Source organism: Rosa chinensis, chromosome 7, assembly GCF_002994745.2.
Source record: "Rosa chinensis cultivar Old Blush chromosome 7, RchiOBHm-V2, whole genome shotgun sequence".
NCBI classification, from domain to species: Eukaryota; Viridiplantae; Streptophyta; class Magnoliopsida; order Rosales; family Rosaceae; genus Rosa; species Rosa chinensis.
The window spans coordinates 42,859,817-42,886,650 of record NC_037094.1 but is presented as its reverse complement, the minus strand read 5'-3'; the positions used below and the strand labels follow the sequence as shown (position 1 = coordinate 42,886,650).

General features: G+C 39.1%; 2 long non-coding RNA genes across 2 annotated transcripts; one reads left to right on the top strand and one right to left on the bottom strand.

Annotated features, from left to right (window-relative positions):
* Positions 1-1,645: 1,645 nt before the first annotated feature.
* Positions 1,646-4,451, top strand: LOC121050484. Its single transcript, XR_005803112.1, has 3 exons — positions 1,646-1,785; positions 2,869-2,970; positions 4,220-4,451. It is a non-coding gene; the product is annotated as an uncharacterized LOC121050484 (long non-coding RNA).
* A 14,022-nt stretch (positions 4,452-18,473) lies between these two features.
* LOC121050452 lies at positions 18,474-26,834 on the bottom strand. Its single transcript, XR_005803001.1, has 5 exons — positions 26,697-26,834; positions 26,411-26,567; positions 25,141-25,216; positions 24,548-24,606; positions 18,474-18,613 (listed from the first exon to the last, which is right to left on the bottom strand). It is a non-coding gene; the product is annotated as an uncharacterized LOC121050452 (long non-coding RNA).

The window sequence follows — 26,834 nt, the reverse complement described above, 5'->3', positions numbered from 1 at the left end:
ATGACAGGTAGGAAAACAGCCTACATATTTATCGAGACTAAGTGCCTAACAAAGTTTGTGAAATTAGGTAAAACCTGAATATAGTTTGACGATATTACAGGCCACATAACCCCTAAATAGGCATGAAATAGAGCATTTGAAATCGAAATAGTCCCAATTAAACGCCAATGAAAAATAAGTTACCCACAGGAGTAACTTTTGTAATAGGAGTAATATCACTCACCTAGGACAGACATCTCAAAAGTTACAGAACTGGAGTGTATTCGACTAGGAGGAATATAACTCAAACGATGAAGGATCACTGTCTGACAGCCCACTGGCTGAAGGTGTATGTTCTGGTTCTTCAAAGTCACTGTAGCCGTCGAATCCCGCAAAATGTATCTTGCATTCATCCACCCATATGAAAGACGGCTTGTGGATTGTAGGAGCCTGCAGTGTAGCAAACAGGTTGAACCAAAATAATCCCAACTGATGTAGAGGCACGAACAAGTAACTCTCCATATACTTACCGGGTACCCATAGCAGAACCAATAAGGCCTGCCGGGATTTGTTGCAGATTGTGAAATAAATGAAGACATGATGCGACCGCATACTTGGCAATTAGGATCAAACATTGTTGGTTTTGGATACTCCTACAGTTTGGTAGTCCTCCTATCCTACGATTGAAAAATAAAACATATTAAGTTGACCTTGGCCCCCTTATCTGGTAAGCTAGTTTGCTAATATTACTATGAAACTGTAAGTAGCCTGTACAACATGATATATCACCTCTTCATCACACTCAGAGCCTTCCCCCACCATCTCGTTAACCCATATATGTATAACCCATGCAATAAGGGAACCCCTGAAATGCAGACGAGTGAGTGTCGCGATGTCTGTGGTAAGGGGTATAAACTGATAGACTCATAGGACAGTCATAAATGTAAAATAAATATCAAGTGAGTTATCTCACATTTCCCCTGCAACACCTCTAGTAAGGCCTTTCGCTTAGAATCTCATGAACCCAATCGTGCATCATTGTTGTATTTCCTTCACAAAGTGGGCATCTAGGACTCTCGTTTGGTATTGATTTGGTAGGTTTTTTACCCTCCATATCCTGACATTCTTCTGCCTTAGGTCCCCTTACAACTCGCCGGATCTGACCGCATGCAGGACACCATCTCTGAAGAGGACATTTATCATCCTCGCCCAATTCTCCAGCGCCGTTGAATCTGTTTACAACATTTGTAGAATATCACTTACACGGCTATAAGATGACAAGTAGTTCAAATATGGCATCATTTTAGTTCAAAGTGAATGGCTCTTTGTCTAATTGGTAATGGTGCGGCTGGAATACGCCCTACATAGGGTGCACCCGTGTGGGTCCGCACGTCGTGGCTTCTTCTGGTCCTCAGGATTTGAATTAGAAGGGCAATATTGTAATTGCAGAGAAAAAGTTTGTTATCAGTTAAATCGCTGCCGTCAATGTGGAGGGCGGAGGGTATTCAGGTAATATGCGGAACGAGGTAAAATGTAGGTTAAAGTTTCTGGTGATGGAGAAACAGCCATGTCCCCTTTCAAATGCTAAAAGAAACAGCCACGTCCTACTCCCATCGGCCACACAGTATACCTGTTTGAGGAAAGAGGGATCCCGGAAATAGTAGGCAAGGAGTAGCCGTCATCAGCAATAAACAATGGTGTAAAATTTGTAGACCACTGAGATAAGGAGATCGATGAAGTGAAACATCCGACGACATTGCCCCTTGTATCAGATTTTGGAGGCGCTTAGAGGGTCGCTTGGATCTGGTAAGTGTGTATATTGATGAGACGCATGTCTGGGTATTTATTGATGTTCAGTGAATGAGGTTTGCAGAAATTGAATTAGAATATGCATTTGAGGTCTTGTAGCTTACAATGTATCTGTGTTGGGTTCAGAGGAAGTGTGAAGGTTAGCTTTCTAGCTACTGCTGTTTATTATTGATTGGTTCCGTGTCAACTTATATGGTATTGCATCTGTGTCAGTGTAATGCTCGTACCATTTAGTCAAGATAGGAGTTAGTATATGTGGTTGTTGTTCGGTTTACAGTCAGATTAGTTCTTCTCTTGTTCTGTTCTACTTTTCTGGAAAGCGAAGAAAGTATGTTTATCTTTATAATCAGAAGCTTAAGTGTTCTGCTCTGTTTGTATTAATGATGGTCCATTTGCCTTCCAATGGTCCACTACTGCACTTGGAGGTGTGGACTTACATCAAAAGAGTTACTTTTAGAGTGTTAGTTAACTTAATTTAGACTACTGCTCTTATACATTGCCTTAATATAAGCTCCGATTCATTTCATTTATTCATTTGTTTTTGCCATGTATCTCACATTCATATGGCATTCTCAAAACTAGTTGGTCGGAGAGAATTTGTGATTTTCAACGATGTGAGATCTTGTTTAGGCTTAAAATTAGCTCACTATTTGGAAGCAAGGGTCTAAGCTATAGGATATTTATTTTTGTATATTGATCTATAAAATTTATGTAGGAGAGACTGGATGATGATGGGTTTAGAGTATGATATGCACGAAAGTAATTCATGGATTTATAATTGGTGAATAAAGTGAAGATCGTAAGCCAAACTAGTAAACTTACATTTGGTGTTTCAGGCTTTTTTTGTTATAGTTCAAATGATGTCTGTTTAGCTAAATGAATAAACAAACCCATTTTTTTGTTTTGGGGAGGTTGACTAGACAATGTTGCCATTGGTGTCAGATTGTTTGAGATCTAATTTTTGCATTGAAGTTTGCTGGTAGAAGATCTCATTTACTTGCATGGGAATAGTTTAGCTTTTGCACTTTAAACTTTACATGGGAGCTTAGTTTTAATGCTTGATTTGTTTGTCTATTGTAGTTGATATTGAATAAGGTTCTCTTGGTGGGCACAAGTAGTCAGACAATGATCGGCAGACCAATAGTTCCTGATGCAGCAGTTCATGCAGTTGTTGAAGAGCATGTAAGTGTGCCTCATTTTCTTTCTCTTATTACTCGTGTGTGAGTGTGAGTAGTACTAACTTTGCTTTTTTCGCACAACCAAATGGTATTAGAAGAGCAAAAGCATAAATAGCAAAAGAATAAAGTTTCGGTATGAAGAGGAGGGTTCTTGTAGCCAACTTAAGAGAAGAGTATCTAATTCCTTCTTAGTTTTTCTGTAAAGCTTAGGGAAAAACTAATGGAATCTGGTTTTATATATGTACGAAACATCATGTGATTCCGTCGTAAATATTATCAATGTGACTAAATACTTGATGATTGAAGTGGGATAACAATTTGACTGGACTAGACTAAAGATTTGTAATATGCCAGCGGTCAATATAAATGCTGGCATAATTTTGAAGAATCCATTTCTGCTTGCTGTATTCCTCTATGTGATATTCAGAAAAGGTCTCACATGTGTGTGACCGTGCCATATTAATTGTTAGTTGGCTTAAGTTATTCTCACTATATCAGTCTGAAACCCTGTTAGTCCTAGATGATATCTTCTTTCAGGTGTTGAATTCGTTGAATTCAGCATTTATGAATGTTCATCAAGGTTTCATGTCAGTTATGAGACACCTTTTATGTAGGAGGCATTCATCTATATTTGTTTTATCTTGGCCATTTAATGTATGTTTCAGTGCACTGCAATCGCATTTGCATCAAACATAAAAGCCCTATCATGACAGATACAGGTAGAGGGAAGATAGAGGTTAAAGAGATAGTAAACTTCTACCAGTAATCTGGAAAATGATGCATCAACAAGATTCAATGTTGTTATTTTATTTCACATATGAACTGATTACTGAAGTCGAAATTAACAGCTTCTTGGTATATTTGGCTCTATCATTCCGCATACATATGCATTTGATTGACTTATTGGGTGTAATGGGAAGATATAGAATAAGGTCTTCGACCTTTAGAATAAGCATTTACAATAGGCATATATTTGCTCACTTTGCTTTTCCATAGGATCTGGTATATATTTAAATTCGTTAAGGTCGAAATAGCAAAACTCCTTATTTAATACCTTATTTGTTTAGATTCTTATTTGTTTAGATCACTGCATCTAAAAAATGGTTAGTGCATTAAATGCTTAATTCGCTATTTGTGAAGTTTTGGTCTTTTCCATAATATAGCACTCCATATATCAGGATAGCAGACCTGTGAATTAACTGAGGGTTTGGAACATACATTTCAATATCTGACATTTCATGTTCATCTAACAGGTTAGCATGGACACAAATGAAGGTGGTCTTCGGTACAACGATCATATTTATCATGAAAGATTACCATCAGACGAAGACGAATCAGAAGATGAAATGTCAATTTGGTTTGGTAAATGCACAGAGGTAACTGCGCATTCAAAGGAGGCAACGGGGAGTGGAAAACCGGCTGAATCAACAGAACTGAGGCAATCACCTGGTATAGCACAAGAGGTCAAAACATTACCTGATGTTGGTGTTGAAATGCCTGAATTTGTGAAACATACGGGGGCTGAGCTTAATGGTAAGCATTTTGAAGACCTTACAATGGACGATATGAAGGCAGTATACTTCCCAACCATACAGGAAGCAGAGAAGTTCTTGTCATTGTACTCACGAATACTTGGTTTCAACATACGGAGGGATAGGTTGCAGAAGGAAGACAATGACATGGTGGTAAGGAGGCAGTGGGTATGTTCAAAACAAGGACTGGCAAGTATGAAGTCGAGCAAGCACAAATGTGTGGATAAGAACAAATTTACAAAGCATCAGACTATTGGAGAGCAGAGGAAATCGAGGAGCAACATAGTACCTAGAGGAAGGAGATACACAAGAGTTAACTGCCAAGCTGCATTCAGTGTTAGATAGTGCAAGGAAAGGGAGCTATACCGCGTGACAAAGTTTATACATGAGCACAATCATGAGCTTGCCATGTCTCATGAGGTTCAGTTCTTGCGATCAAACCGATATGTTGAAGACAAAGATATTGCTCAGGTTGAGTGCCTTCGTCGCGCACAAGTCCACACTAGTAGAGCTTATGAGCATCTGGTAGAGCAAGCTAGGGGACACGAGGGTGTCGGCTTCATCATAAAAGATCTGTACAACAAGATTGATGAGAGGAAGAGAAATGCTGAGCTGGATGGGGATGCACAGGCCGCATTGACTTGGATAAACATGAGGGAAATGAAGTCACAACAGTTCTGCTGCAAGTACAGTTTGGATGAAGAAGGCAGACTAGCCAATTTGTTTTGGAGGGACTACCAATCATTTTTGGACTACAGCACATACGGTGATGTGGTTATTATGGACAGCACATACAAGACAAATATGTATGGAAAGCCTCTTGTTGTATTTGTTGGGTGCAACAATCATAGAGCTACTATTGTTTTTAGATTTGCCCTTATACGAGATGAGAGGGAGGATACGTACACGTGAGTGTTCGAGAACTTCCTTGAATCCATGGAACATAAACAGCCTTGATCGATCCTAACCGATGGTGACAAGTCAATTAGGAATGTGGTAGAGCGAATGATGCAAGCTCGACACAGGTTATGTGCATGGCACATTGGCAGAAACATAGGGCAGAATGTGAAGGACCCTGCTGCTCAGAAAACCATTGGAAAAATGATTTATTTGTCAAAGACTATCAATGAATGGGAGGCTGCTTGGCACTCAATGGTGGTCAGAAATGGATTGTCAGACAATGCATGGGTTACAAGCTTATACAACAAACGGGATAGGTGGGCGGAAGCATTCTTCAGAGGGCACTTTTTTGGAGGAATGTGCAGTACCTAAAGTGTGGAAGGCATGCACGCAAAGCTGAAAAAAGAGATTGGGAGGCACACTAGACTATGTGAAGTTATGCCAAGAATGGAGAAGACACTTGGGCGCATGCGGAACAGAGTATTGTATGACAACTTCAGGTCAAAAAATAGTGCACCGGTTTATGAGACGCACATGAGGGGGATCGAGGAAGATGCATGTAGGCTGTTCAAGTATGACATCTTCATTATGATCAAGTCACAAATCATGTTCGAGAGGAGGTTTGTTTTAGTGCAAAAGGTACCCTTTCCTATCAATGACACAGTGATATTCTACCTTGCCCAATATGACAGGCCTGAATGACGATGGTGTGTTGAGTTCCATGGTGACCCGAAAAACCCAAAGTGGCAATGCTCTTGCAAACTATTTGAATATGATGGTATTCCTTGCAGTCACATTTTCTGTGTAATGAAAGATCAGCTTCTGTCTAGATATCTCAAGAGTTTGATAAGCAAACAATGGACAAAGGCTGTGGGTGATTCAACAGTTACACCAAAACTGAAGGTCCCCGGTCATGACAAGTTAGCATAGGTGGCCAGGTATTCTACCCTCATATCAGAAGCAGCCAAAGCGAGCTTAAACTACTCATTTTCAGAAGAAAGATTCAAGGGGGGAATGAATGAATTTGTAAGGTTGGTTCAAACCTCAAGAGAATTCAACACAGTTCCGCCTACGAACACATCAAATGTGCCTCCGAGTAGCAATGTTGTGAAGGACCCAAAAGTATCACGGATGAAGGGGATGCCTTCTAATCCTGCAACAAACCCAGAGAATGGGAAGAGCGAGCAACGGTTGTGTTGAAAATGTTTAATGCTCGGTCACAACAGGCGCACTTGTACAGTTGGTGATGAAGGAGTTCCCACTCGTGCCAATGCAACATCAGCAGATTCAGAGACTCAAATGATACCTTCAGTCCCTTATCCTGCACATTCAATACCTCATCCTCCTCCTAATTTATCTGTCTATCAACCCATGGAAGCAGAATTTCAATGGAATGGCACCAGCGGAAATGGTCATTTTGCTCAATTCCCATTCTTCACCGCTTCCCAGCCTTCTAATCTTGCCTTTTTCATTCAACCTAAACCAGTCCGCCGAAGATGTTGCTGGTACGTTGATGAACGGATTCTATGAACCATACCCACCCACCGGCTGGCAGCCCTAACATACGACGTCGAATGTGGATTCCTATTTTGCGTTACACCAATCTCAGATTAGGCTGAAATTATTGAAGACAATGTTGTCCACATTTATGCAAACCCCATGGTCATGTTGAATTATTATTGTTTCTATTTCTATGTCATTTTGGTAATTGACAGGAGGAAGTGATGTTGAATTATTAATGATCACCTATGATGGAATTATCTCCGTTGTTTTTGGATGATATAAGTGACTTCAGGTAAGATTTTGCATCAAATGCTAAGCTTCTGCATTTACATGGCCAACGTTTGACATATATGTTGCACTAATATCCTGAAGTGCAAATATTTACCATATTTACCATGCATGCCCATTTGACACAGAAATTAAATGTCAACATAACATAACATATCGCAAGTAAATTTCAACACAACGATAGTTCATCCTCAATCATGCATATCATAATTGAAATATCTAAGTACACATTATATATGTCCTTTTGAAATTAACAATTAAAACAGATACTTACTATGACAGATATGTCCATAAGTACAAGAAATAAAGGAATTTGCATCAAATGGGAGTTTTATTTGTAAACATTGACATGCTTCAGAAACATATATGAACTGCCTAAATATTAAAAAAAATATGGCTATCGAATACTAACAAATCGGCATCATTGGGGAAGTTTGACGGGTAATGTGTGGACTAATTGGCCTGCTCATGGCCAAACCAATCCATCAGATTCTGATGTGCTGTTGCCCAATAATACATTTGATAGGAGAAATTTGCAGCCTCGACATAGTACTTGCATAAATCACAACATTCAGCTTGGTTCTTATTCCTGTTAACGAACCACATGTTTTGAAGGAATGGGCGGTGAAACTCATGTTCCCCACATAAGGTACATTTTCCTGGAAGGAAAGAATAGTTGGAAGGGATGTGTTTCAAGATGTCGACATTTGTTGGTTCGGAACCATTGTTCAACTATCTGTGAGCTTCATTCCGACAAAATTTTGCGTCCCACCCACTGATCCTTCAATTCAACCGACTAAGCATCTCCTTCACGGTATTCTTTTTGACCCGATGGTTTCCCTAAATTAGATGCAACATACACAACACATAATAAGCCACGTCGTGGTAGTCAATCCATCTGTTGAGACCCCTATAGATTGTGCCTTCTCTGTATGCCATTTTTAAGTACTGAATTGTCATCAAAATGTTCCCAGATTTCTTCATGGTTCAGATTGCTTGATGAAACAGTGCTTTCGGGTTATTCACCTCTAAGCATTGCTGAGCAAAAAAGACGCGTTGTGTAACTTTCGAGAGAGGAAATTGAATATCGTTCAGACCATATATTCCGACCACATATTTCGACATGTTGATGCATGAATAAACATTCCAATTATCAATTAGCCTCCGAAAAGTTTTACAAACCGTTCTACACTCTAGTATTACGTACAAGTCATCTGCAGCAACGTACTGAAGAATGTATTGCCATATCACAAGCGATAGTGTGAAGTCGTTGAGCGGAGACGGGTTGAGTCTTCGACGTTTTGCAGACACGAAAATTGGGTGGAAGTATGGCATTTTGGCTCCTGTGGTGGGATTTAATGGTTGTTTCCGGTATTGCTGTGCGTTGCGACATTGGATGGTACATATATATATATATATATATATATATATATTAATTCACCAAGTCATAACCACCTTAAAGGTTGGATTTGGCAACCGCCGTCTTGGAGGGACATTTGATTTATCAAAATCCGCCCAGTGGCATGACCGCTGTGAACACGCACTGGGTAGCAGTTGATAACATTCAACAGTTATTTTGTAGATATAATTTGTCAATAAAATAAAAAATAAAAGAGAGAAACAGATAGAGAGATAGAGAGAGAGAGAGAGAATTAGACATAATATTGTCTAAGCTAACGGCCACAAATCCTTACTTTGTGTGGTAATCCACACAGTAAATTCAACCAATGTCCGTTGGTTGGATCAAATGTCAACTATATAGGTACATAATATAGTTTAGGAGAGTATCAACATTCCTAGTTTCAGGTCGATGAATTAACAATATGATCCTTAAAGTAGGATGCAGCGTTCCTTCCTCCCTCTCTCTCTGTAACAACAGATACAAAAATCCGTTAACATGAACCACACATGCTATGATGTTAATGGAGCAAAACTAACCTATTTGTCCCAATTCACCCTGTAGGATAATAAGATTACTTCCGCAGTCCCTTCTTCATCGACGACCCTCTCCACTGTATCACAAAATACACAAAAACTTTGGCGGCAGGAACATATAATTTCCACAAACGCTCCAAAAGGACTCTATGAAGGATCTAATCACTAAACATTCCCTTGAAAAATCCTCCCCTCAGGTCCTTGGTCCCTCCTACAGTGCCCGAATAACCCTTTGTCGCTGTAGTCGCCCCCCCCCCCGACCTCATTAGCTTCCAACTCATCATCTATGTCATCAAACTCAAACAGTTCAACTCTTTCCCATCCAGTAGCAGCGAGGACGATGTCCTTTTTGAAACTTCCCTCCTCAATAGCAAATGCCCGTGCTTCTCTAAGGGTTAATTTGGCTCTCTCATTAGCAGGGGATTTAAGACAATACAGAAGCATACTTGATCGAAGATCATCCGATCTGGCCTGCACGGGAAGTATATTATATGGCATCAATCTTGCTTGATTCTCATTTGAACATATTCCATAAACATATACACCATATTGACCTTAAGTAACAAGCATTGAATATGTCTAATAGTTACCTACCCCTTTAGCCCAATTGGTCTGATAGTGCATCATATTCTGTATGACATATATGCCACAATCATAACCATTGATCTACTTCGGTACATTTTCCGGAACAACATAGTCGAATAACCCAAACTCAGTGGTGCTCCCTTTGTTCCTTATCTTGTCAAAGTAAAAGCAATGGTCAAGATGGCGCAACTGCAATTAAAGATCACGGGACATGAGTGAGTTTGTCAATACATTAATGTAGACAGCCAAGTAAGTTATTTACCGTTGTCACTGCAATGTCCCATCTATTGGCACTTGAGAACTCATTAAGAAGACTGTCCCAAACTTCAGCCACCTTATTCTCCATAAAGGTTATGGTCAGTGGTTTAAGAACACTCACGAAGCTTGTTAGAAGTTTCTTTGGGCCCAAGCATGATATTTCATCACGGTAAAGTATAGACCTACTGTTCCCACTTGATGCAACTATAATCTGCACAAAACAAATCCTCAATTAAGTTCATGTTGTCCAATCACCAACTTAAGCAAGTTCTAAAACAGTTTATGCGCAATATGAAAAATGGCTATATACAAATTATTACCTTGTGGTTTAGGTCCAAAATCAATTCAGTCCCTGAACTTCTAATTTCATCAAAAACACCCCTGCATTTTCAATTTTGATCTAATAAGTCCAATTTGTTAGTTTTCTGACAATTGAGTTATTTAACTTGTTAATGTGGCTCATATATGTCCTATGTTTTATGATGTGGTGTCGAGGTGGTCTGCATAGTCAATTTAGGAGTGAGTCATACTATTAAAAATAAATAGTTTTTCAACAAATAATCCAACTATAACTTGAACCCATAACATAATATTAACGAATTGGACCTATTAAATCAAAATTGAAAGTACATGGGTGTTTTTGATGAAAGTAGTAGTCCAGGGACTGAATTGATTTTGGACCTAAACCACAGGGTACTAACTAGTATTTAGCCCTATGAAAAAACCATCGTTCAACTGAGCTGACAGATTGTGTCCTAACCTTCCTTCCTCCATCGTGTATTGCTTCCCCGACCTCCAAGAAGATGTAATTGATCAGAAGATTGTCATCATCCTCTAAAGGATTTAGCAGAATGTAAGGACCTGGCACAGTAGTCATTTTGTTGACATTGATTCCGTCTCCCTTATAGTTCACACCCTTCGGGTAGTCTGATTGGAGATTGTGCGCTATTGCGTAAGTGAAAATGGCACGTGCATGTGGAGATGCGACGATCTTATATGAATGTGCAACTTTACCCTTAGTTTTCCTGTCAGTTTTTGCTGGTGGTGCACTAGGGCTGCTTGAGCTGGCAGACACGGCTTTCACCGCCTTCCCAATGGCATATCCAGTTACCTCAATAGCCTGCACATATTGTGTAGTAAAGATGAGTGTATATACATTACTTGACCGAGTACTTCATGAAAATTAAGCATTTAGAATAATATTTTTCATGCATGCCTATCAGCATCTAATTATGTGTGTACTGATAAGTCATAATGAACAACGGTTTACCTGGTTAGCACCTCGATTTGGTGTATTAGTTATGTTTTCCTCTAGTTCAAATGTTGCATCAGTACTGACTTTGCAGCTCCCTTTGCGCCATTCTTTGGTGGAGTCCACACCGGGACTGTATGACCATCAGTCGCATCCCCCGTTTGAGGTAGGTATCGCTTCATTTCCATCTTCACCTTCTTAGCACAGTCCTCCTTCAGGCTAGCAATCAGTTGTACTATAATCTCTACTTTCCTTGTAACCTCCACCATGTCTGGCTGGAGCTTTCCAACAACATCCCGGAGCCTGCACAAGTCATTCTTAAACCCCATCATTTCCAACTTTACGTCAAAAATGTCCTCATAAACCCCTCTCCTTGGTCCTAGTCCAAACGCACCGTCATCCACACAGCACTTACTTGCCATCTTCGAATGCTTACTCCTTTCCATCAAAACAATTGGGCTCTTAAAACCACCATATGTTCTGATCATGCTAATCAACTGTCTAACCTCAAATTCTCCCCATGCCCTGAGTGGTAGAATTGACCTATCGATGTAAAAGGTTGCCTCCCCGACCTTGTCGAAGTAAAGAACCTGCAGAAACAATACACACCATCCAACCACACAGTCCCCAAATTCCCTCTGATTCTTAACCTCTTCTTCCAACCTTTTCACACAGAACGAGGCCTAATTTTTCTTCACAATCTGACCGGTTTCTAGCAGTAGCAGTAGCATGGAGGTGTCAATCGCGTCCACTGTCTCGGGGCACAGCACTAGACCCAGTGCAAGCAAGGCAAAGGCAATCTGGAAAGTGGCGTCAACCTGATCACGTTCTCACAATCTCCTCCAGAAGACAATACTGAATCCTACTTGCACCGTCGCACAGGTCATCGACAATCGCCCCATATTCAGCCGCATATGCAGCAGCTCCCAAATCAAAATCTGAACCCCCATCACACACTCCCATAAAGCGGCCGAGCTCCTCCCCGTTTATTGGATATGTGCGACCATGAATTGACACTGTGAGGTCCCTGAGGTCGATTTGTTGCATCATCATCCTCCAAACGGGCCCGACAAGGGTGTTGCAGCCAATATCCAACAGACTCTCGTAGCCTATTTCAGCTACTGTAGCCACCTTTTTCGGAGACAGGTCTACAACAGTGAATGAGAACTTGGCGGGGTTGGAATACGTCACCAAGTCCCAAATTACGAGCTCACTGGCTCTCTTGCCTCTTTCAGCGTTTGCGACCCCATATAAGAGTCCTCCACCGCCCATATTGCCTCTCGGTTCCTACATTATATAAACCAATCAAAAATGTACCACGAAGCCCAAACATGGTGCCTTGTAATATTCCCGGAAACCATCTAATTATTTGGGCTTAAACGGTTTACTCAGGCTACCATGTAAACCCTAAACCCATTTGACTTCCTGTCTACCCAAAAATAATACTCGCATACCCTAAAATATATCATTTGGTCCCGACAACCTAGACTATGCAGCAAGTTCTGATTGTAGAAGGGGTATATCCTTAAAAAAAATAAAATAATAAATAAACAAATATAGACTCCAACTACCAACTGCAGATGTCAAATTTGCACTAAATGATACCGGAAACAACCATCCAAAACGCATTTGCATTTAGACCTCGAGCTGGGTTCCCCTCAAGCTACCAAACCATTATGGTGGATTTAGTATCTTTAAGGAACCATTCACCAAAAGAATAATCTTTAAGGAACCTAGATGACCTAGGAACCAAACCACCACATTTAACAACTTTTGCAAGCAGTAACAATATTAATAAATTGCAAATGAGTTTAATTCATAGCTGCACACCAAGTCAACAACATAGATGAATACAATATCCACAAAGAGCAAATATGAACAACTTGCATAGTCGAAAATAAATTATTTCAACTTTCAACAGAAGAAAAAAGGGTGACTCCAATCAAATCAAATCAAAGGGTCCATTGGGTAGTGTAGAGAACAGTATCCTTACTTTTGAAAACCTCTTGCAACCCGACACAACCAATATTTTGGACGATCTCCTTGCAGATTTTATGATCTTGATTCGAAGGGTATAAAGGCAGACAAGTGGAGTAGATGTGCCGTTACCTCACAAATACCCTTGCGTTTTGAAAGAGAGAAACTAAACCCTAGTGCACATAAGCTTCTGAGTATATACCAGGACTCACAAATATGCCTTAATATTCACAAACCATTGGTGAGTGAAGATCCTAGATCCACGTCTCCATATACTGTTCATGACATCAGCAACGTCTAAATTATAGAAACCTTTATGGTTTTCCCCCCAAAACCAATCTTGTTTGGGCGCCATTGTTTGTTTGAGTGAAACTCTAGTGAGAAATAAAAATTTGTTCTGTTCCAAGGGGACCATATGATCGATCATCAATGCCGTTCATCCCCCTACGTGCTATAGGGTTTATGCAAGTCATCAACGCCGTTCATCCACAGTCAAGAATGATTCGGTGGGTAGGACCCATCCATATCATAGTTAATTCAAATTCTCGTATACGGTACCTGCATAGGACTTGCACCTCGACACATGTTAGGAGGCCCATGTGGTTTTGTCCCAGCCACATGCTAACTGTGGCATTAATTGGATGGGACTACACTACTACCATTACGTCACCTCTAGTTCAAACCCATTCAACCACGTCACATGCGTGCGGAGATGGACGATTCTGATTCGACCCTAAACCCTAAACCTCAACACACTATACTCTATAGACCTGTAACCCCTAAACCCTAGTAACCCATCCAAGAATGTTTTTTATGTGACCAAGACTTATTAGTTATTATATGAAAAGTGTTTTTGTTGGGGGGGGGGGATAAACGGGATATTATATTCATTTATTCATTTGTTGGGATGTGTGCTCATAAGGCATAGAAAGAATCGTTAGGTGTATATAGGTTGACATGCTATTTAAAGAGATATAAGAAATGGATGCAAGGGCATGATGTACAATTTAGAAAAATAGATCAAGTGAGATGAGAATATGATTGTAGGGAGTAAATATGCAATTTTTTACGAATATAGGAAGTGGATATATGGAAGTAGTGAGATGGAAAATGACTGTAGCCGTAGACTTACAATTTATAAATTTAGGATTTGGATATAAGGACATGACATGCAGCGGCTGAATTAGGATATGAAAATGGGTGGGCTGATTTTAAGTACTTATAAATTTCCGAACTTCTATATATATATATATATATATATATATGTGTGTGTGTGTGTGTATATTAGGTTTGGAACCCAGTGGGAGGCTCATCCTCATGCTTTTATTTTTATCATTCAAAACATACAACGGGGGAGACATAAAACCAAAACCCCGTCAATTAAAAATTACAAACATAAGTCCAAAACTTATTGAATTGTACCCCCGAGGCATCCTCACACTTTCTAACAATAATGGTGTTTTGAAAACTTTGAGGAAATTATAGCACATATAGAGTTCAAGCTAAAGGTAAAGGGTAGGTCACTATATGTTGTAGGCTATGTAGATCTTGACATGTCACAGTTGGAAAGATGTTCATTTAAGTGGACTTGAACTTGTAGAAGTGGTTGATAGAGGTGGTGAAAGTGTCGCTGAAGATGAATATGTAGAAGTGGTTGATGAAGATGAATTTATTGATAGTGATTATGAAATTAGGCAAGAAGATGATCCTGAGTTTGGTGGAGTCAGTTCGGTTATAGATAATCAAGACTTTTTTGCTGATCGGACTAATATTTTCTATGTTTTTAGGGCATTTTTCTCTACATTTTACTTATTTATTCTCTCAACATTATCATTTCTAACTTAGTTTTATGTTTTTAAGTACTTTTGAGTCGAAAATGAAGGCAAGGAAGAAATGAGGCGCAGAAATGAGTGAAAATGGAGAAATGATGTTTTCTCGGTTCTACTAGGAAAATAAATCTCAGTTGAAGTAGGAATCCTAAGTCAACTAGGAGTCGAGTTTGTGGAAATGATGAGAAATGACGAAAATGCAAAAGTCCTAATTGGACTAGGAAACCTGTTGGCATGAGAAGTCCTGATGATACCAGGATACCTGGATGGACTATGAGAGCCCAAGAACATTTATGAATCTTCTAGATGATGTCATGGATGCCATGTGTAAGGCATATAGCAGTAAAGCAATCAAGATTAGACAAGGAATCTTAATTGGACACAAGATACAACGATCAAACTCAAATTCGTTTCAAATTAGGAATCTGCCTATGCAGATCAGCCAACTTCGACAAAGTCCTGAGAGCAGTGCAGAAAGAAGAAAATTATGATCTTTATATGGTTGGAAAGTTACAGATGTCTAGTTTCTATCGCTTTTTATGGTTTATCAATATCAATTTTCTAGAATAAGTTATGACCGATTTAGTACATGAAGGTCAATCTGTCTGGAAATCTGTTTTGCACAATCGTGAATATCTTTTGGGACGAATTTGGGAAGGTTTCTACTCCATATTTAATTTGATTTGGAGAATATATTGCATCCATGATTATGTGGACCAATGAGAAAATTCAAGAAGAAATCTACATCAACACAAAGAAGGAAAGTGAATTAGAATTGAAGAAGGAGAGCTAGGGTTGACATCTAAAGCTTCCTCTATATATAGAATGCATTGAGCAACTTTTTTATCATCATCAAACGCAGAATCAAAACGCAAATCCTCTCTCTTTAATCTTAAAATTTCGGCACCTCTCCAATTGTTCAAGACTTAAAGCTGTGAAGTAAGTTCCATCCTCCATTCATCATCCTTGCCGGGAGCCTCATCATCCTTCACCACCTTTGAAGACCTTCTTGCGTTCTTGAAGCTTCTTTAAAAGTGTAACCATGACATCTATTCTTTTGTTTTCAGTTTTATGTTATTGTAACCTTCTAAACAATTTCACTTGCGTTCTTGGACTTTGTTTTAATTGGATGTTTTGACTTTTTGTTAGAATAAAGAGCATCTTTTGACGTTTAGTTTTCAAATACTATGAAGCATGAAATGTTTTAGGATTTTCAGATAATAATTTGCGATTTCTTTATGTGTTATTGGATGTTTGTTGATTTTGTGCTTCAATCCCACCTTTTATGTGTTTATCTTAGTTGGTTCGAAATAATTAGGGTTTGCATGTAATTGAATTCAAATTAAGATTTGCTAGCATTTTAGGTCTTAATTGCTTAAGTGGAAAACCTATAAATCCTTAGGTAAATCAACAAAGAGATTTGCATGCTTGATTAGCGTTCTAACTTATGTGTTCTTCTTAAATCAATCAAACTTTCACATGTTCTTAATGCATTGATTGTGTTTTGTTAGGGAATTCACTATGATTAATAAGATTAATTATGGTGTGTTCATCTAATTAATCTAATTAAGGGAAGTAATAAGGAATTTGTATGTGTACATCTCCGTTCTTGATTTCTTTCTTTCAATTGCATGTTTTGATTCGTGAATTATTATTTGGTGTTTTGTTTTCGTGTTAATAGTGGTTGACTACATCATGCATCTTTGTTGTCTCCTTTATCTCTTCTTGATTCATGGATTGATTGATCATTGTAGTTAGTTTAATTAGATTAAAATACAAACTTGTATAAACCCCTATCTTGTAATTTTGTAAATATATTCTTTATTTTATTGTTGTTTTATACTTTGTGAATAATACTAACTTGTTTGACGTTTTTGATAGGAAGTATACCACAATCCTCGGCTTAGAACGATACCCTACTTACTCATACTACAATTCAATGTAGGGTTTAAATTGACACTCACTTTGAGCTTATCAGTTGCACATGTTGATGATGAAGACATACTAGAAGAGTCTGGTGATATGGGCTTTGCTGGTGAGATCTCTAACCACTTAAATGACACTAATGAGTTGTGTAGTTTAATTGAGAGCTCTGAGGAAGATAATGGTGATGGTGAAATAGCATACAAATATTATTTTGGAACCATGCAAAAATTACAATGCCATATATAAGTTGTAATTATTTTGTAATAAAAGATATATTATTTATATAGATCAAGTCTGACATGTGGTCCCAGTTACACTTGAACCTCACACTGCACATGGTTCATTAGATTTCAGTTGGAGGTCACTCGAAGCATCCACATCCACCACCAACTCCACGCATTAATGTCCATTACCATCATCGTCCTTATTTCTGTCTTTGCCGTCTTCGACGTCATTGCCATCGCATGACTTAACATCCACAGAATATATTTCGGATGTTGCGATAGTGCTCAAAATCACAGTGTTTATCACGTGCTTTGGTGTTGGAACCTTCTTCTCCTTATCAACAATGACCTCATTGCGGTTTTTGTATATGGCGTCGAACAACATCTGAAGGAGACCTAAGACAAAACCTAACCTGTATGAAATTGATATGAAAAGAAAAAAAAATAGTAACAAGAAGAAAAAGAAAGTTAAAGGAGGACTTGGATACCAGAAAGAGATCTAAAGGAGCCACACTTTGAATTAGGTCTAGTGTTTGCTGATTCTACTCAATTTAAGGATGCAGTTAGAAAATTTGCTTTGAAGAATGGTTACAAGTTAACCTTTCAAAAGAACACAACTAAGAAGCTTGAAGTCATATGTGGGACAAGGAAAAGGAAGAGGAAAGAAAAGCTTGCCCATTTTGGATATATGCAGTATTTATCTCTAAGAAATCACATGCGGTGTCAATTAAGTCATTGCATTTGGAACACAAGAACTGTCCAGTTGTTGATAGAATTAAATTATGCACATCCACCCTCACTAGTAAAGAATATGCACATGTTTTTAAAGTTGATCCTTACATTTGGAGAAACCACTACTACAAAAAAAGCATTTAAGGACGTTCGACAAACGTCTTTGAAAACTTTAGATGACACGCAAAAAAAACGTCATATGTCAAGGAGTCATTGTAAGTGTCTTTTAAGGACGTTCGAAAAATGTCCTAAAATATCTACTAAGGCACGTAAAAAGTGTCCTTGTATCTCTAGAAAAAGGTCATCTAATGTCTTCTAGGACGTTTTTTAAACGTCCTTATAACTCGAACAAGCGTCCTCTAATATCTTTTAGGACGTTCAAAAAATGTCATCTAATGTTTACTATGACACTAGATAAGTGTTGTTAAATCTAAAAAAATGTCCTTATGTGTATTATAAGACATCTAAAAAGTGTCAACATATATGAAAAAAAAACATCCTTAAAACTTCCATATGAAACAAAAAAAATATATTGGAAACCAATTATCTATGAATGCCATTACTAACCAAAATTATATATTATTGACCAAAGTACTGTTTGAAACAAACTAAATGCAAATTAAATTCCTAACAAGTTCCTATCTACATCAATTTCCTATCTACATCAATTTCCTCATGGCTGCACTGCATGCAAGTCATATTTGAACTGCAAAAACGATTAAAGAGGAGTATTATAAAATTTCTCAATGTTAGGAGTAATGCTAAAAAGAAGATAACATGCACAAATAATTTATAAGCATGAAGTACTAAAGAGTACTATATCAGCAAACATATGAACAAACAAGATTGACATGATTTCTTAGTAAGTGAAATGCTATAGCAAAATTTCAGTAAACTTATATCTAAATCCCAAAGCATATATATAAGCATTTTAAAGAAGAAACATGAAGAGCAGGACCTTCTCTACTTCTCTCAGATCAAAGTAACCTACTTCTGTTAGTCTCCCTCTTCAATTCCAGGCAATTAATCAATTCAATTGGATTGAAGATTTCGTGGTCAAATAAACATTGCGGTTTAAATCAATTGCTCTGGTATGCTATGAAACTGAGAGTGAACAAGGAGGATAAAAAGGTTAAACCATTAACACCAAGGGAAGCTCCGAAGTTGGGTATGCAATTCAGCTATCTGACAAAACCGTTCTTGTCTTCTTGATGTTCGTCCCTCACTCCCTCTACGTACAGAACACAAAAAAAAGGAACATCAGACGCAAGCCCTAAACCCTAATTCTCCTAAACCCTAAGCCCTAGAACACGCCATTTTTTCCCTATGATGCAGCCCCCAACCTCCGCCTCTGATTACCCAAATCCCTCACAACCCTCGGCCTTGAACCCTAAGCCTACTTTTGCATCGATCCTAGCCCGGGATCAGCCACTAGGGTTCACCATTGATGATCTCCCCCTGCCTTCGTTGGACGACGGGTTGATTACAGTTCAGATTTCTAAGAATTCATTCCTCTGCGGTCTTGACAGATGCAAAACCATCTTAGTGGGTAAACTCTTGTCTCCCCCCAATGGTATAATGCCAAAAGCCCATGAACTTGCACAACGCCTGAAGCTTTTCTGGAATAGGGTTTCAAACTGGTCTGTTGCCCCAATGGGTAAGGGGTTCTTCATACTACAATTTCAGTCCATTGATGATATGCAACGGATTTGGTCACTAGGTTCCATCAACCTCAACCCAGGCATCTTGAGGTTGATTAAATGGACTCCAAATTTTTCCCATTCAACGTATAAGAACACATTTGCGCAGGTTTGGGTGCGGTTTTGGGACCTAGGATTTGCGTATTAGGGTCAACAAACTTTGTTTGAGATTGCGAGAGGAATTGGCACCCCAATTAAGATTGATCCGAGAATAGCCAATAGGTCTATTGGACTTTATGCAAGAATTCTTATGGATGTGGATCTCTCATAGCCACTACGTGATAAAATCAAAGTAGCCTGAGTTCAGGGACATTCAACTGTGGCCAATATTGAGTATGAGTCTGTGCCCGTTCTGTGTGACCATTGTGGTATTGTAGGGCACTCTGTCAACAAATGCAAGAACAAACAGGTAAATCGGGAGACGGATACACAGGAGAACATGAGTGCTTGTGGCCGCTCTCGAGAGAGGTCACACCTCAAGAGTAAGAGATGGTCACGAAGAAAATCACGACGGCCTGTGGAGGATCCAGTGGGTATGCCAAGTCCAAAGGATGATTATGATCATGTGGAGCATCCCGTGCTGGCCCCCATATTGCAGGAGATGCTAGTGCATGCTCCCAGTGCTTTGGAGAGCACAATAAGAGGCCAGAGGGGGGCAATTTCTGTTTTGGAACTGACAACAATTATTCAGGAACCAACTTCGTCCACGTCGTCAGTTCCTCCTGGCTTCTTAGAAAAATGTGTAAAGCTGGCACAAGCAGACGGTAAGGCCTCCACCTCGGTGGAGCAGGATAGATAGCTAGCACAACTAGGGGAGATGCCTGTAGTGGCTTCTGATGACATGTCGAAGGAGTTGCTTGAGGAAGGGGAATTCATTCCAGTTGTCTCTAAGAAGTCCAAGAAACTGGAGATGCACCCGGTAAAAGCAAAATTGAAGATAAAGCAAGGTGTTTCTGATCACAGTACCAAGAGGGCACTCGTGCAAAAGGGTGCCAAACAAAAACTTTATTAATGAAGATACTGTTCTGGAATGCCCGTGGTGTTGCTGATACTGATACACAGCGAGCACTAACAAACATGGTACGTGTGCATAAACCTTTACTTGTTTGTATTTCCGAGCCTTTTGTTTTAGTGGATTCTATTCAGATTGCTTTCTGGAGATCCTTGGGCCTCCGACTGGTAACTACTAATGACAGGGGCAGTTTAGATCCCAATATCTAGTTACTATAAGATACAATATCTAGTGTGGTTTTTACGGTTTTATGGGTGCCCTCAATTCATTCTGGTCTCAAAGCTCAGGGCCTTGAAATCTATGTTGAGGGTTTGGAGCATGAGCTCCATTAGTGATGTTCACCAGCGGGTCAAAACTTCAAATGAGAGCTTAGATCAAATACAAGAGGAAATTTCTAGACTTGGTCCTTCGGAGGAGAGATACGAAAGGGAAGATGTCGCGCATTCAAGATTCATCTCTGATCTAGCGTTACAAGCTACTTTTCTTCAAGACAAATCAAGGTTACGGTGGCTAAAGGATGGTGATAGAAACACCGCTTTTTTACATAATATGGTCAGGCTCAGACGTCTAAACAAATCCATAACCTTTCTCAAGGTGAATCAGGAAATTATTACAGACGCAGGGGCTATTGAGGATCATGTGGTGCAGCACTTTGAAACGAATTTCACCAAGGACACCTCTATAGTGAACACGGGGCTTGTGGAGCGTACTATTCCTCAGCTAGTCACTGAGGCTGAAAATGCTGCTTTGGTCAAAGTCCATGCAAGTGAAGAAGTCCCTGCCACAGTCAGAGACATGGACTGGTTCAGTGCCCTGGGCTTGATGGGTTTACAGGTGGTTTCTTTACTTTTTGTTGGTCAGTAATGGGGCTTGAGGTTACTTCGGTGGTTCAGGATTTCTTTGCAAATGGATTCATCATGCTGCATTTCAACTCTAATGCAATTATTCTCATTCCCAAACTTGTGGAGGCTGAGAGCATCTTGGATTACCGACCTATTGCCCTAGCTAACTTTGTATTTAAAATAATTACAAAGATCCTGGCTGTTTGGCTGGGAAGTGTTGCTTCAAGGATTATTTCCCCAAACCAGAGTGCGTTTATCAGAGGGCATACTATTGTGGATCCAATCTCTCAAACCTCAGAGTGTGTGAACTTACTTGACAAGAAGTGTAAGTATGGCAATGTGGCAATCAAGTATGACATACGAAAGGCGTTTGACACTTTAGACTGGGATTTCCTATTGAGAGTGCTAAATGCTTTTGGGTTCAATGCTACTTTTGTTAAGTACATTCAAAATATCCTCAGCTTAGCTTTTCTCTCCACAAGTGTGAATGGTCAGGGTTGTGGTTATTTCAAGTGCTCTAGAGGAGTCCGTCAGGGTGACCCTTTATCACCGCTTCTTTTCTGTTTAGCGGAGGAAGTCCTGAGTAGGGGTATTACTTCCCTAGTGGATTGCAATAAAATAAAATGCATATCAGCACCTCTGGGAGTCACTCCCCCATCACATGTGCTCTTTGCTGATGATGTAATGGTTTTCCTACAAGGGGGTACCAAGCACCTTCGGAATCTCGTCTCCTTCATGGATGAGTATGCTTTAAACTCAGGTCAAGCAGTAAACAAGTCGAAATCCAAACTTTTCTTGGGAAAATATGCAGCTCCAAGGCAGATTCGGATCATGAGCATCTTGGGGATTTCACCTGGGTGCTTCCCCTTCACCTATCTTGGGGTACCGATTTTCATTGGAAGACTAAGAAGTGAGTACTTTCTCCCCATTGCTGACAAGATTAGATGCAAGTTGAGTACATGGAAAGGAAAGCAACTATCACAAGTAGGTAGGCTTCAGCTGATTAGCTCTGTTCTTCAAAGTGCACTCACTTACAACTTTCAAATTTATGAGTGGCCAAGGGAGCTCCTGGTAAAAGTGCAACGTTGGACCCGTAATTTCTTTTGGAATGGGGACCCTCTTAAAAATGGTTCCGCTTTGGTGGCTTGGAAAACATGTTGCATGCCCACATTACATGGTGGTTTAGTCCAGAAAAATATTTTCACACTAAATAAATCTTTGTTACTTAAGCGCTGCTGGGAGGTGGTTGAGAGGCTATCGCCATCTACAATTATGATCCATGACAGATTCGTTAATGAGGGGCTTCAACTAGTCGAATACTACAAGAAGTCTTCTATTTGGCTTGGCCTCAAGAAGTTGTGGCCTACACTTCTTCAAAATGTGTAGTGGGTTATTGGGGACGGCAAACTGGTCCATTTTTGGAAGGATAGATGGTTGGGAGAGGAGCTTTTGCAAGTTGCAATTTTGGATCAGCAGGTTCACCCCTTTCTTAATGATAAGGTTAGCATTTTCATTGAAAATAGGGAGTGGCTTATTCCTTGGAGTTTCCAATGAGCATACCCTGGTATTGTGGAAACCATTTCGGGGGTCTCATTGCCAACTGAAGATTGCATTGATAAACTAGTGTGGGCTTCGGAGAGCTCCGAGACTCTTACCACAAAAACTGCCTATCGTTTTTTCTCAGAGCTGCAGCCCATGGCCACTTGGGGTAGGAAAATATGGTCGCGGAAGAGCCTGGTTACATGGAAAATTCTTCTAAGAAAGATCCCTATAGAGGATAATTTGCAGGGCGCGGTAGGTCACTCTGCTCACGCTGTTACTTGTGTGCATTTGAAACTGAATCACTCCATCACCTCTTCTGGAGTTGCACTGCTACTGCTGGTTTTTCCCTCTCTTCCGCCTTAATTTTCGGCCGGATTTAGCAGTTAGTGATCTTCTCCTAGACACCTTAGTCTCATCTCTATCTATTTCTTGCAAAACCCTCTGGAATATATCAGTCTGCAATATTCTTTGGTGCTTGTGGTGTGAAAGAAATGGCTTGAAGCATGTGGGGGGAACTTTTGATTTATTCAAGTTTAAACATAAAGTAATGCTTTCGGTCAAGGAGTCAGCAAAGCTAGTCTTTGGCATCTCTAATCACCCATAATTGGTCCCCCATTTTCACCCTGCTTGGATTGTCCCAATTGCGGCCTTCTGCTCCAAGGATTGTCCAAGTACTTTGGGTGCCTCCTCCGGATCATTGGATAAAGGTAAATACGGATGGGTCCTTCCATGATCATCTGAATGCAGGTTACGGGGCCGTTTTCCGCTGCAGTGAGGCATCCTTTTTAGGGGCTTTTGCCACTAAAGTGTGTGTCTCATGTGCTCTGGATGCGGAGGTGCTGGCGGTGATTGAGGCTCTACGAATTGCAAGAGTGAAAGGGTGGTATAACGTGTGGGTGGAAGTGGACTCCATGGTTGTGCTTACATACTTCAAAGACCCAACCAGGGTTCCCTGGCGCCTTCGCATGAAGTGGAGAAATTGTTTACACCTATCTGGGCAATTAAACATTCGTTTCTCTCATATCTTCATAGAGGGGAACTCGGTGGCAGATAAGCTTGCAAATTTCAGAGCCTCACATGATGGTTTCACTTGGTGGGACACGGTTCCTCATTTCTTACTTCTGGCTTTCGGCCATGATTTTGGCTTGTGTCCATCCTATAGGTTTTCTTAATCTATCTACTTACTTTTAGCTGGTACTCTTCATGTATAGTTGGTTGGTGTCTTGCTTGGTTTCTTTCCTGTTCATGCATGGTTTTGTTCTTAGTCTCCTTGACTTGGAACATTCTAGAATGTTCTATGCTATGCTAGCTTATTTATGTACCCTTTCTTGGGTTGGCTTTGGCATGGTCCTCCATCCCGTTTGTGCTTTTCTTTTAGTATTAATAAAATTCCGAGAGAGGACGTTGAGCTAGTCCTCCTCTCACTTCCTTAAAAAAAAAAAAATGAAGTGCAGGTTGAGTAATTAAAATACTGCATACAACAACAAACACAGAGTATCGTACCACATTAATAATCAAATTATCAATTATGATCTTGAACTTACATATCTATGTGAATAACATCCTTCTATACCCATCGTTGCTCAAATTTTTCTCCACAAACCTGCTCAAGTGTTAACAAGAAACCCAAATAAGGGTGTTAATTTCAGCTTTGAAATTCAAATACCCAAAACACTAAGACAAAATGTCTAAGAAGTTTCTTTCTTATCCAAAAACACACAGATACATACAAGTAAAATGTCTAGAAACCCACTAAACAAATGGTGAGATTCACATTTAAGAGAAAACACAGAGGGATGGATTATTCGTTTTTGTTATAAATTGGCTTTTACACTGGTAACTATACTATAAATAAATCTACAGCTGAGAGAATTAAAATAGAGAGAGATTTAAACAAAATTACTTCAGACCATAAATATCAAATTTTGCTTATTTTCAACCTGCATTCTCAAAAGTGTAACAAGTGTATTACCCACAAACAGTGTCCTGAATTCAAGTCTCAATTTTGAAACAATTAGGCAAAAACTACTTCTACTTGAAACTTCATCTATAGGAATATATACCAAACGATGACTGGCTTTACAGTGATAAGACCATTCACATGAATAAACAAATTAAAGGAAGACAAATGTCTTACCTTTCATTTTGACGAGAATGACCTCAAGCTGCTGGTTAGTATGTCTACAAGAGATTTAAGCAAGAAAGCCTCCATACTGTTTATGAAAAGGATAAAATGTATCAATTAATAGAGAATGATTATAAACATATTTTGGATGTTTTGATTAGCACAAAGCAAAATTTACTTTGAACAGAAAAATATAATCCAGATGAACTCACAAATAGATAAAAAAGAAAAAGAACAAAAATATCAAATTATGCATTGAAGTAGCCAAAAAGAGAGTAGCTGATCCAGAAAATAAACAAATAAATGAAAAAGTTGGACAATATTTATGAAATGAAGTAAGAAACAGAGACGCAAGTCAATTTGAAAACAAATCTGAAGTGTCTTACTTATAGTGGAACTAGAGAAACAGATGAAACTACAACACATGAAATATGCTAGAAACTTAGATCTCAAATTGAGAAACAAACCAATATTGCTGCACTAAGTACAAGCTAGAAATTGAGATCCTAACTGAGAAACAAACCAATATTGGTGCACTAAGTATAAGCTAGAAACTAGATCCTAATTAAGAAATAAACCAACAAAATTATTTGTCTTTGTTACCAAACTCAAACTAGCCTTTATATATTATACTTAAATTAAACAATACACAATACAAGCATATAGAATAGAGAAATATGAGAATACCATGCAAGCTGGCAATATTTTCAGGGGTAGGTAGAAATCCTTTGTTGGCTAATGCCAATATCCCTTTGCATCCTTTTTGAACCATCGACCCTTATCATGGTGACTTGATTATTCATTAAGTTTAAGTAAGCATGAATAGAATTATGAATACAAGTTGATTAAATGAACTTATATAACTAAGTGTATATATGAGATTCACATATACTAGCCACTTTGAAGCAATCCAATCACGTAGATAGAGTTACAATAATATTGTTTCAAATAGTATTCAACCACCTCTAATTCTAAACCATAAAAAAGGCATGACCTTAACAACAAATCCCAAACTTTCGTTACAAAGCAATAACTTTGAACAATCAAAACATCCAGTTACCAGATATAAATATAAAAAAATAGAGAAAACCCAACAAAACCCAATTAAAAACGGAGCGATTTACTCACTACCCAACACCTAATTTCATTCAATGAGCCCTAACTTGAACACATTAGTGAGAAAAACTTAATCAATAAGCCATAAATGGAAAACCCAGCAAAATTCATCAAACTTTCCTCATACATATAACAAATAAAGCCATAAAGAAAATCAAAATGGTACCTAATTGTGTTGTTGTTGGAGATTCTCCATGGCCTCGGGATGAAGCACGAAGATTGAGTTACAATAGTCGATGACTTCTTAAACCACAACTCCACAAGCCGGTTCGTAGTCTCCCTGCGGTCGAGAAATGCAGTGTTGAAATCTCTTTGATCTCTTACTGCACACAAAAACCACAATCACAATCCCTAATTTTGAAAATAAGAGTTAGGTTAAATTGATAGAGCATGGTTGAATCTTATAAGAGGATCGAGAATTGGGGATCATAGATCGAAGATCTATTCCTTACGATTCAAACGATTGGTCATGGTGAAGATAGAGAGAGTAGGATGAGTGGGGAGAGAGAAAGAGTAGAAAGCGTCGAACAAGGATAGTAATTTTTTTCTTCCTTCATGGCTGCTTATTTAGCATGTTTGTATTAGTCTCA